The sequence below is a fragment of the Lepidothrix coronata genome, unplaced genomic scaffold (genome assembly GCF_001604755.1).
Source record: "Lepidothrix coronata isolate B3197 unplaced genomic scaffold, Lepidothrix_coronata-1.0 Scaffold140, whole genome shotgun sequence".
NCBI lineage: Eukaryota > Metazoa > Chordata > Aves > Passeriformes > Pipridae > Lepidothrix > Lepidothrix coronata.
Window position 1 is genome coordinate 1236660 of NW_016690320.1, and position 8195 is coordinate 1244854.

Sequence of the window (8195 nt, forward strand, 5' to 3'; positions counted from 1 at the left end):
CCAGGCCAAGGCGTGCACGGGGTGCACGGGGCCCAGGGGGAAAAGCAAATTCTGCAGGCCCACACACCCACACTGCAAGTGGGTCACTCAAACCTCCCTTTGAAAGCAGGAATTCCAGCCTCCACACCAGAAGCCGTGTAGGTCTGTGCCTTCCATAAATGCAACGTGAGTTTTTTTCCTTCGACCAAGTTGTGATTAACCATGGTAGTCATACACCTTTGGGTGCATAATGGAAAATGAGGTCCAGCCACGAATACTGACCCACAGAAGGAAGCATTCCATCACAGTAATGCATTTTTGTAGGAAGTATTTCAAAGCTTCTGAATCAATTACTTTCATTTCTATTCTGTGAAAAATACCATTCTCTGTTCTGATTTCACGTGGCGGACTAGGGATGAGAAGTAAGAACTTCCTGCAGGATGAAAATTCAAAATAATGCTTTTCTTCTTTAGGTATTAGTGGAAACAAACAGCCATGCTTCAGTTAGCATGGATTACAGATATTATTTTACCAATTTCTCCTGACACACAGTACAGCAAAGTGCACAGTCTTTGGGTTTGCTGCCTTACAAATGAGCATTTCAGCTTCAGTTCTGCCCAAATACTAAACATTATTCAGACACACAGCCAGTAAAATAGAACATTAGTAGCCACCTTTCCAAGGACAGGAAGAGGATTGTATTTAATAAAGACTGTCCGTGGAGAGAGCTATTAAAAGCACTTAGAGCAAAAGATACTGTTCACTTGCTCACAACATGGTTCATACTCCCTCTGGCTGAAAATTGTTGTGTGTAAGGAAGTCTCAGTGTCTGAAATGTAAAACATCTTGTTAGTCCTATGAAAGTATGTGACAGATCAGCCAAGTACTGGAGCTGTGTGACATGCAGCAGGTTTTGTTGGCTTATTTATTGCTTGGGTTTTGGTTTTTTTTCAAAATTAAAATCTGCTTCAATGGCTGTAAGTCAACAGCAAGATATTTTGGCAGATCCTCAGGTCTCATAAATTGTCAAAGTTTTATTGAAAACAAGGACATAATATATAAATCCAATTTTCTTTATCTGCTATGTATGAATGCTTGTAGCAATTTTACAGGATTTATCCCCAAAGGAAATAACACATGACCTACTAACCTTGCTTACTGAGTGGAAATTAAAGCCTTAATTTTTGCTAATGATGAAAATACTAAGAAACCCCCAAATTTCTCATGGAATATTCTAAACTATATTATATATACTGCATCATATATACTTTGTATCGTTATTAAAAAGCTCTCTTTTTCTTTATTGAAATAGTTCGTTTCCAGATTCTCCCAAATCATAAGCACAAGGGAATCAGAGACAAAAAAAAGGCAACATTAAAAGTATACTAAAATAGAAGTCAAGTGACCAGTCCCAGGTCCTGTATATTGTGACTCAAGTTAAGTCACTGGAGGGAGATGGAGAGTTACATTTGTTTATTAATAGTTACTTTGGTACAAGCTCTATGTGGACACAAATACCTGCGTTATGTCCTTGTGCCATGATACTGTTTCATCTCCCAGACAGGCTCAGATACACCTCTATAAGTTCTTTTTTGTCACTAAAAGGAAGTCCAATTACTGGGGTTATCTACTTGCCCTTTAAGTATCTCGACAGTAGTGCACTACAGCTAACATTCATAAACTTCAAATACAAAATGTAAGTGAACACCAAAACCTTATAAACACTTATCACAGAGTTAATTATATACACGTGAGACAACCACGCTCAGTTTTCCTTCATTTTTATGAACTTGCAAAGGAGAAGGTTAAAACCAAGAAAAAAAGAGTAATAAAGTCACCAAGAGAAAATTTTATTTTATATACTTTCTCTTAGTTCATCAAATTCTAAATGTTCCAATCTGTTGAAGTATTGACAGAAACAACAGCTGAGTGACACAAGAACTCTTACTCATTCTAAAAGCAGTTTGTGATTTCAAAGACAATAGCTGGTTTGTATCCAAACATCTGACAGGATTACACTCACTCCACAAGAGATTCTATGTTGATTCACTACATTTTCCTCCCATTGTCAGTGTTAGAAACTGTATTTTGTTCCAAAGGAAATTATCTTCATACATCCCAATAACATCATTATTGTTTCAACCGAAGAGAGTATCCTGTTCATATTTTTAGAGGCTTGAGCAAAAAAATCTCAAGTTTGTTAAGAGTCTCTTAAAAAGCCCTTCTCAAAGAAATGAAGACAGAGTTAGGGCAACCTTTGTTAAAAAGTTTTGCAAGTGCTTCAAAACCACAAATTTACTTGTAATACTATCTAACATAAACAGATCAATAAATAATAAAAGGTTCCTCACCCCCAAAATTATTCCTCCACCTTAAATGTGGCATTTCATTGGACTTTCTTCTCACTATTCTCACCCCAGAATATAATCTTGTCTACAGGAATTACAGTTACAGCAACACGACAGATGCAATCATCATAACCTTGATCATATATGCATAAGTTATTCCTAAATAAAATTAATGAGGAACTGTATGAGCTCAACTGCTTGCAAAGACCAAGGTCTCACCTATATGAAGAGACACAGAACCCGGTTAATCCCTATGGAGATGCCAGTATTCGAGTACAAAAACGACATGTAAAAGAGGCTGCAGGAGTCATATTTACACAGCCAACACAAGGCCACAGCTTCATGTGTATTCAAGCTAGTTATGCCTCCCACTTTTCCATTGTTAAACTTTGTCTTAATTACATTGTATTCTTTAAACACTTGGCTTCACACCCATCTGGTTTCTTTCAACTAACTCAACCATGCGTTTTCCAACTTAAATATGCAGCCAGGACTGCAGGCCCTGAGCCCAGGCACCAGCAGACAAGATGATATCATCACACTCTGTCTGAGACACGAGCTGAGGAGAGGAGAGGCTGCAAAACTCCAGAGGAAAGGAGATTCCCAGTGTGCTGCACTGCAGCGCCACGAGCTGCAGCACTCGGAAGGGCTTACAAAGCCTCTGAGGTCGGTGTTGCCTGGTGTGGGCCCTGCCCGCACACTGAGCACAGGTTTAACCAGCTCCCACTTCTCACCTTCACACTGGAATAGCCTTAATTACTGGGGGGAAATGAGAGGGGTAGGGCTGCTTCTTTATGAAGCTTGAAGTGTTTGTGGAATTATAATGTAACATTACATGCCATTGTTCTTCTAAAGAAAGGCTGCTACTGCCAAACATTTGCTCCCTGAGTATAACAGCTAATGGTGGGCAAATGAGCCTATGAGGGATACCCCAACCCACTACCAATTTCAACAAGGCCTCAAAATATTTTAAGCTTAACTCACATCACTGAAAACATTCCCCATCTCTCTGTAAAAGCTTAAATTTTCCCCACCACTTCCACATTATGCTTTATGATTAAACAGAACACAAATAACTACCCACTTCTACCTGTGTTTATGTACCTGAAATACATCTGCCATTCTAATAAACTTCAGCAGCTCTCAGAGATCTTTCAATAGAATTTAAAATGGGGTTAAAACATTCCTAATGGCTGGTAAATACTTATCAGGCTTCTGCAAGTGTCTCTGAGAGTTTATGTACACAAGCACAGAAATACATAAGCACATATGTAAATATGTAAGCATGGGCAGCTCAGACAATGCATCTCCTTTTCATACTGTATTTAGTTTCCACAACCACATTTTGGCTCCTTTTAAACAGTGTGTGTAATGTACATGCAACTAAAGTATTATGAAGTGCTGCAAATGCCTGGAGTAAAAATCTTGTCATGCTCAGACTCAGAGAGTCACGTAGCTATTTGAATGGTAATGACTCTTGCACGCCTGGGGACCCTCACAAAAAAGGGCCATTGTGGTAATAATTGAGGCATCTCCCAGTCTTACCAATCTCCCTGATGTTTCTCGGAAGTCTAAGTGCTTCCTGAGATGTTTCTCCAATCGTATTTATTCCTCATCGCTCTCTGTCTTTACCAAAATCAAGTAGAACTTGAAAAGGTTCTTATAGAACACTGATTTTAAATCTCATACTGTCAACCTGGTTAACGAATCTCATAAACACAAAAGACGAACCAATTTAATTTAAAACAGTTAATGTGCCTAAAAATTTAGAGGCATTCACATGTTTGGCTATGGATTTTGTCATCCACTCCATTTCACAAAAAATGGAAGGTTATAAGCCTACATTTGGATAAACTCCTTCAAGGAGGCTGCCAGCTCTGTTGGCAAAGATGCTACAAGACCACAACAAATACACTGCACTCTAATCCCAAACAGTGGTGACTCCATGACTACCACTCCACCAAACCTTCAGTACATACATTCCTAACATTTTCATTTCTCAGGTTTAAACATTAAATTTTCACACTTGGCCATACTGAAATGTATTACCATTTTAATCTAACACCACTCAGAGAGTCAAGGTCAAAGCAGTTTCTGAAATGTGTTAATGTTTCCAGATAAACATGCCTGGAATAAACATTCCATGGACACGTAAAGCACTTTCCCTCACACAATAACCTGGTAATGGAGTGTTCTCAGTGGGCAGATTCTCCATTCTGCCAATTAAGAATAGAAATAGCAAAAAAAAAAAACAACCCTTTTTGGCGTTTTTGCACATCCTACCAACACAACATTTTTAAAAAAGTTGTAAAACTGCCAAACCTAAGTTCAGGACGCATGAAGTCTGTACCATCTTCCTCAGAATGCAGTTTGTTGAGACCCGGCAACAAAACAGGAGGAATTCTAACATTTTCACTTCATCCTGGTCATTCGAGTCAGTCGTGAATCTCGATACTGTAAATAGGTAATTCTTAGCAAAGCCTGGCTCTGAATGGTCTCTCTGAACTGATGGGGTAGATGATAACCTCTTCCTACCACTAAAAAAGGAAGGAGAAGGGAGACAGACAGAAGAAAGAATAAACACAAATCTCTTTAGCCTGCTTTATCTGAACACATGAGCAGTAGGCAGCAGGTAGATGCAACATTTCTGCTGACATTCAGAGTTGCACTCAGAGGGCGCAGAAGTGTAAAAAATGCCCCATTATTTTATTCTTCATTGCCATTTCTCAGAAATCTCTTTGTATCACTGATCCTGACCAGACTCTTGCCGGTTCCCTTCTAACAGCACAGGTGGATGCTGCCACAGGCTGAACATTGCTTTGCATAATCAGAGTCATGTGCTTGATATTAATATGCACATTTTCAGGTTACCTCCATAATAGAAAGGCCATATAATAGTGACATTATCACCACTATTACTTCAAAAAGCACAAATGGTAAAACAGCAGACTGCAGAATGAAACTGGGATGGTCTACTTTTTATTTCTGACATTGGCAGAATTATTTGGCCTCAAAGTACCTAAGTAGCTATTTTTAAATAATAACCTGCCCGCTATGGTCCAGGCTGAATAACTCCTTGCACACATGTTCATCCTGAATTGCTCCATGACAAAAGATTTAAAAATTCACATTTGAGGTCATGCCATTTCAGCTACACATTTCAGATGACACTGCAGAACCCAGACAAACCAGTTTCACCAATACTCCCAGAAAGATCAACTTCCTATTACACAATGTAGACCAGAAGAAGGAACTGTCACCAATTCTTTCCTGCACCTTTGTCATCCTTCTTACACAGGATATACCTGTGTATTTTTGCAGCGAATTAAATTCCACATCCCCTACCTGTACCTTCCCAGGGCAACCTAAGTGCATTTTGAGACATTTTACTACTGACAGGGAGATCCAATGATGCAATTAACAGAAATTAAAATCAGCTGGTTTACTTGGAGGCAGTTCAGGCAGCCTAAGCAATCATCCCATTCATTAGATTTAAAAGCAAAATGCAACTAAGTCAGATACTGAGAATGAAAAAACCCCAAGCCAGTTGTGTGATACACTGCTGGAGCAGATAGGCTCTTTAGAATGTTCCTGCAAATTCTGTAACCAAAGAGGTTAGCAATGATAAGGCCTGGCTTTTCATTACTGTCCTAACACTAGTTATGTTTGCTAAAATAATCCCTTCTAGTGTGTATTTGCATTGTAGTGGGATTTAGAAACAGTTAATGTCAGCTGCAACTCAAGGTGTATGTAAACCAACTAGGAATACTTTTCCTATGATTAACATATTTCAGAAACACCTCTAAATTGTAAATACATACACATAAAAATATCAGTTCCTTCATAGCATACTTCATTTGAAGCAATGCATTTTTTATCTCAGATTAATTATAAAAAAACCCATGACTATTAAACTGGAAAACTATCTGCTACTAACAATTACCTCCTCTTACATGAAAGATTATCTTAATAACCTAAGAAAATTTTAATAAAAATTTGAAGCATTGCTTTCTTATTTTACAGAGTTTTCTGTTTAAAAAGTGTAGCTGTGTCTCAAAAAGAATAGCACACATTAAAAAGCAGTGTAATTGCCTTTCATTACATGACAAACTTCATCTCCTTCGTAAAACATGCTGCTTATTACATGCTGCTGTTAATGGTATGCTTCAGCACTGTATGAAAAACTTTCATTCCTATTTATAATATTTTTCCAAAAGAAAGGACCCAAATTCAAACTAACACTATAATTATTTTAAAAAAAAAAAGCTTACAGCAACTTGGTACGCTTTTACATTAATCAGCAGTAACCACATCTGGCTTAGTACACACTGTGAGCATAAGCAGTTTTATTCTGGGTCTAACATGAGAAAAAAAACGAGACAATTCAACAACTGACACTTCTAGAAAATATAATTGCAAGTCAAACAAGTTCTTACAAAGCACCTTTAAAAAGTAAAGAGTGGTTTGGTTTTGCCATTTTAATTATATTTTTATACAGGTTTTAAAGTTCTGTTAAAGCCAGCTATGAAAGAGATTTATAACTATGAGACATGTGACAGTTGTCAGCATAAGCCTCAGACACCAAATCCATCAAATTCCCACGGATGTGCCACAAATCAGGATATTCCAGGGGCTTTCTGATTCACCTACAGGATTCACTTTTATGAGTCCAAGCAAGTTAAACATAGTGTAGATGTTCAGAAAAATAGAACAACTTTCAAGAATAGGTTTCTACTATTTCTATTTTGACAATTATTCAGTGTACACTGCAGTAATTTTAAAAAAATATTTACATGCTAAAAACAGGAGAAAGATAAAAGCTGCAACAACTATTCTTCTGTCAACTGCAAACGTTCATGCAAACTCACCACAAAAGTTATATCGCAGCACTGATCTCCCCATAAAGTTGTCATCAAATGGGAAGGATATAAATTATATCAGATGCAAAGTTAATTGGGAAGAAGAACAAATGGCAGAACTGCCGTTCTAAGCTTTTCCCATGAAGAAGGGAACACACACAACGCGGACACACCCTTTCGCAAAAAAAAAAAAAAAAAAAAAATAAAAAAAGAAAAACAAACGCTAATTTGCGAAATAAAAGGCAGATGAAGAAGTCAAGAGTGCCCTGGGCCCAGGAATGCCAGGAATCCCCGGAGGAATGCGTGCGGGCAGGCGGTCCTGGCGCCCCGCGGGGGCTCCGGCCGCGCCCGCCCACCTGGAACCCGGGGCCGGCAGCAGCACCTCCAGCTGCGGCTCCGGGGCAGCCGCTCGGGGGGAGAACCCCGCTCCTGACAGCCCCCAGGAGAAACGAAGGCAGACTCGGGTCTTACCGGAGACCCCTCTCCCCGCAGCGCCCTCTCCCCTCCGCCGCTCAGCCCGCCCGCCCCGGGGCGGCCCCGCCGCCGCTTCGCCAGCACAGCCCCGAGGAGCGCCCGGGGGAAGCGCTGCCCCGGCGCTGCTCCAGCGGCTCCCCGGGCGTGCGGGGACAGCCGCGCTGCTGCCTCCTCGCCCCCGGGAGGGCCCGGCGCCCTCGGCCTTTGGGAATGCGCGTGTTTAACGGAGCAGAGGGAAGCAGCGACCCGGGGCGCCTCGGGAGCCGCCCCCACAGCCGAGGGCGGCAGCCCCGCGCGGCCACCGACCCCGTGCCCGCCGCGCTCCCGTCACAGCCCCGTGCCCGGCCCCGGCCGCCGCGGGGAGAGCCGGGCGACGCCGTGCCCCCCTCAGCCCCCAGACCGCCCGCCGCCGCTCTCCTCACCCGTCCCGGGCCGCGTCTCTCGCTCTCCCTCAGGGAGATCCTCACCAACTCCGTGCCACTCTCTCCGCCGCCCCGCCAGCCGCGCTCGCCGCCGGAGCCGAGAGCGGACTGCC

The 8195-nt window shown here is 41.5% G+C and overlaps 1 protein-coding gene across 5 annotated transcripts in view; it reads right to left on the bottom strand.

Moving 5' to 3' along the window:
• The window catches only part of CGNL1 (cingulin like 1), a 58104-nt gene extending 49913 nt beyond the window's left edge, over nt 1–8191 (bottom strand). For 2 of the 5 annotated variants that reach the window (XM_017827559.1, XM_017827555.1), the window contains exon 1: nt 8083–8191. The gene's annotated coding sequence lies outside the window, so the exon portion shown is untranslated. Of the gene's footprint in view, nt 1–7195; nt 7361–8082 lie in introns of all 5 variants that reach the window. The other 3 variants (XM_017827557.1, XM_017827556.1, XM_017827558.1) reach the window with 3 other exon arrangements.
• Nucleotides 8192–8195: the final 4 nt, after the last annotated feature.